At 46.9% G+C, this 4,242-nt stretch overlaps 1 protein-coding gene across 1 annotated transcript in view; it reads left to right on the top strand.

The window, feature by feature from the left end:
• Positions 1-3,694: 3,694 nt before the first annotated feature.
• MPPED2 (metallophosphoesterase domain containing 2) overlaps positions 3,695-4,242 on the top strand; it is a 94,028-nt gene continuing 93,480 nt past the window's right edge. Inside the window, exon 1 of the mRNA XM_057384999.1 lies at positions 3,695-4,014. The gene's annotated coding sequence lies outside the window, so the exon portion shown is untranslated. The remainder of the gene's footprint in view (positions 4,015-4,242) is intronic.

Here is a 4,242-nt window from a genome sequence, read left to right as displayed (position 1 = left end):
TCTTTCTGAACATGTAGTGTTTGCTGGAATGTTGAACAAGTTAGTGTATGGGCCCCTGTTTTTGAAGGAAAAGATCTGATAAAAATTCCTAACAGGACAGACTACGAAAACCCAAAACCACAGGGATTTTTTTCCCCCAGCTTTTAGGATTCAATTAGCTGCTMGTTCCAGCCTGYAATTTTGTTAAGAAGCTCTAAGAGYTAAAAAAYGCAATTTGCAAAATTGGAATCCTGTTGTTTTGGATTTTTTTTCCCCTGTTTTTGTTTGTTGTTTGTAAGTAATACTCTGTTTTTCTGTTGTTTCCATCTTGCTGGCCAGCATGCACATCAAATGCTCAGTGACTTAYAAACTATAAGGAGAAGGAGTGGAGAACTTTAAATCTCTCCAAATATATTCAGCAAATTTGGAATGTTGTGGGGCTCAGTRGGGCATGAAGCCTAAACTAATGCAGTTTTCTCCTGTTGTCTTCTGTGCCACAGTTAGTGAAGAATTTCTGTTTTAATGAAGAGAACAATCCTGTTAAGATACAGTTTTTGGCAGAACTGCACTGCTCTGTACTGACACATGGTGAATCCAGTGACTTTTGGTGTAGATTGAACACTGGGTCAAACTCTATTTTCTTAAAACATTAAGAAATTAAAATATGCCTTGTCTAGTACTGTACCAACACACCCCTGTCTCTGCAGGCCAAACCTGAATTCTGCCTGCAGTGCAATTGAGAACTCTTGGTGCYCTGCTCTTAAAATKGCTAAAAAATCCAGGAAATTGAAACAAATAACCCGAACCCCTCTGGTTCTGTGTCCAGAATAAAAGATGGTGTGACAAACTTTCAGGAGCTGTGRCACACCCTGTGCCAGCCTTGGTCCTGCACTGCTGTGAGCTAGGCTGGGGTCTGCCTCAAAACCCTTTCTAACCTTCAGAAAGAGGCTTTTAAAAACCTGAATTTGCTCTTCAGGTGTGGCTTGCATGCATATGAAAGGAGTTTTATTTTGTTTTGTTTTTGATTCTTTTCTTCGTAAAAGACCTCTCAAAAAATCCCGTTATTTAAGGAATGAGTGCTCAGAGGTGGACTTTAATWTATACTTTCTTGTACTGCTTTACAGAAACTTAGGAAAGGTTTTTTTCCTGAAGTGAAGGGCAAAATTTTCCCTTTGAATTACCCCGTGTGTGTCTGAAAAGCTGTTAGCTGTGTCCTGTGTTTGGCAGCAACTGGAGGCAGTGATACCTATGAAGTGTATTAAAGGTGACATAATAGAGTGTGAAAAATGTGTGTGCTTTCCTTGAGACTGCAATGTTTTATAATTTTTTAACTYGTGTCTCCCAAATCTGTACATTTGATGACGCTCACTTTGGATTTGTAAAAGTGAAAAAACAAAATCCAGTGTCAACTCTGAACATGACTAAAGTTTCGTGTATCACATATCCTTTTAATATTATAAATAAGAGGTATTAAGGCAAAGAAAAGCTGTTTGTTCACTGTTTTGAATTTCACCCAGCTAGAAAAATCAGTTCTGTATCACTCAGAATAAACAGCTAATTTACTTTTTAGGTTTCTGAATTTATCTCTGAAATCCTCTTGTCAAGTGTGTATTGATAAATACATGTTCCAGCCAAAATATAGATGTTTTATTTTTGTGTATTAGCATTTAGATGCTGCTCTTGTGAATCAGAGAAGACAGGCAACAGAATTCAGATCCTTTCCTCAGAAAACYCTTTATTTAATTTAAGTATTTTTCCTTCTTTTAGCAACTCTGGGCTAAGCATGTTTCTAAAGTGAGTACATCTTTGGAAAGCGCACAGAAAACAAATCGTTTGTAAAGGGGAAAATTCCGTTGTGTGAAAAAGTTAACAGAAAACATTTCAGARTTTGTCAAGTCATATACAATATAACATATAACGGTCCTGAAGAYTGTATTACAGCTGTAGTAGTGTGAAAAGGATGTGACCTTAGGAGCAGGTGCCACTCTGGATTCCAGGTTCCAGTCACTTGGAGGCCCCAGGGCTTGCTGTGTGTAAGGAAAAGTGAGGCAGGAAAGTGCTCATTTCATTAGCAGGGCACACCAGGGCAATGTCTGATCTCTCATCAGCTAAAAGAGAAGGTCTTGGAGCATTCTAATTCCAGCCCAGTCCCCTGCCCAGGATTCTTCCTATCTCTCTGTCCTATGAGCTTTTTGTAGTGCCAGGGAGACACAAATTTGGGAAAAGTCCTTCTGCTGCAGCTGTGGGGAAGGGATGCAGCAGTTCAGGGTCAAACCTGCTCCCCATCCGTGTTTTTCTGCTGAATTTGGCCCTGGTGCCAAGGAAGCGATCCTGTTTCTGCCCTCATCACTCATCTCACTCTCGGGTTTGTTCCAGCAGCAGTTTTTGTGCAGCTGTGGGTTGGATGAGGAGATTGCCTCACACCAAACCAAAATGCTTTTCCCTGGTGCTGAACAGATCACTATCCCAGGTGGGGTTCCCTGTTCTCACAGAGGGTGAGTGCAGGGACACAAATGGGGGAAGTGGGCTGGATTGCTTATTTTACAGCTGACAGAGTAAGTCAGCTAAAAATATTTGTGAAACTCCAGCCTCAGACTCTGTTCCAGGAAAAGTTTCCCTGGAAATGTTGCTTTGATTTGGTTAGGAGGACTACTCATCTGTGGGCCATTCCGTGTGGAACAGGAATTTTCCTTTGGTGGCTTGTGGTGCTCACTTCTATCAAAAGGGTTAAGGACAATGGTGAAAAAATCAGACTGAAAGGCTGAATTTGGGAAAAAAACCCTTATGCAATTTAGTCTTTTTCATGTTGATTKTTCTTAGTTTGACATGTTTCTAAACAGGACAATCCATCCCAGTGGATTTCTTCCCTTKCAGGGGACCCTTCTCATGGCTTTCAGCAACAAAGAAAAACCTGCCTACTGGTCATGCATATCTGAAGGTTGGCTAGAGTCAAAATTACTTATTTAAAATATTTAAGTCACTACTTACTATTAGAGGCCTGCTATTTATTTTCTGTCTGCTCGATTATTCAAAAATATTTGGGGTTTTTTCCTTTGCTATTTTTTTTTGCCCCTCATTGTAATATGATTTTGGATGTCTCTCTTTCCACTCGCTGTGTTGAAAGTAAAAAAAAAAAACAAACACGTCTAATCTTTACTTTGTTACTGTTGTGGCTGTGGACACAATTACTGTGGATTGGGGGGAGAAAAAAGGGGGGGAAAAAAAAAAGACAACAGCCACATCCCTTGTTCTATCTTTCCATAGAAAAGCCGCGGTTACCCTAAGACAATGTTCGGCCTCAAAGGCGAACCCTGGTGTTTCTGGTCGCTGAGGTGAGCTTACCTACAAAGGAGCAGGGCACCGCAATAACACCCAGTGACGAAAGGTGCGGGCGGAAGATGCGAAAAGAAGCTGTTTGGAGGATTTTGCTTTTTGAATTGTTGTTGTTGCTGTTAGTTATTTATTTCGCTGTCTCCGTGGGTGAGCGGGGTGCGCGGTGCGGGGGTCCCGGGGGGCTCCGGGTTTGCCCGTCCGTGACCCGGGGAGAGCCGCTCCAGCCGCCTCGGAAATGCAGCGCTGGGGAAATGCAGCGCTGGGGAAATGCAGCAGCGATCGCTCGCTCGCTCGCTCCCTCCCTTCCCTGCCCGGGGGGGTGAAGTGCGAGGCAGCGGGAGGAGCCGTGCGTGTGTGTGTGTGTTGTATGTGTGTTCTGTGTGTGTGTGTGTGTGCGAGCAGCGCGCCGTGGCCGCCGTGTTTCCTGGTGCCTGCTCCCTGACCCCAGTGGCAGCCCCGATCACTGCACCGCGCCCGCCCCCGCCGCCGCCCCGCTGCCTCTCCCCGCAGCCGGAGCCACAGCCGGAGCCACAGCCGGAGCCGGAGCCGGAGCCAGGGCCGCCGAGAGCCGCCGGGAGCCGCCGCGGGGTCGGGCGCAGGCTCTGCCCCGGCCGCGCCCCCGCAGCCCCATGGAGCGGCCCCGCTGAAAGCATCCCCGAGCCGCCCGCAGCGGCAGCCGGCGGAGGGAGGGAGGGAAGGAAGGTGAGCGGCCCCGGGCCGGTGTCGGGAGCGGCGGGGCACGGCGRGGGCAGCGGCGCACAAAGCGGCGGGTTAGAGGTGCCGTGTCATGGGCGAGAGCGGAGAGAGGGGGGGCGGGCAGGAGCTCCGGCGGCGGCGGCGGGTCCAGCCTCCCGCGAACAATAATGAGGATATCAACCCCCGGTGTGACCGGCCGAGCCCGCGGGTCGGGTCGGGTCGTGTCGGTGCGGC

This window comes from Malurus melanocephalus, unplaced genomic scaffold (assembly GCF_030028575.1).
Source record: "Malurus melanocephalus ecotype Western Australia unplaced genomic scaffold, MMel_1.1 scaffold_768, whole genome shotgun sequence".
In the NCBI taxonomy this organism is placed as follows: domain Eukaryota; kingdom Metazoa; phylum Chordata; class Aves; order Passeriformes; family Maluridae; genus Malurus; species Malurus melanocephalus.
This window is presented reverse-complemented; position numbering and strand designations above follow the sequence as displayed.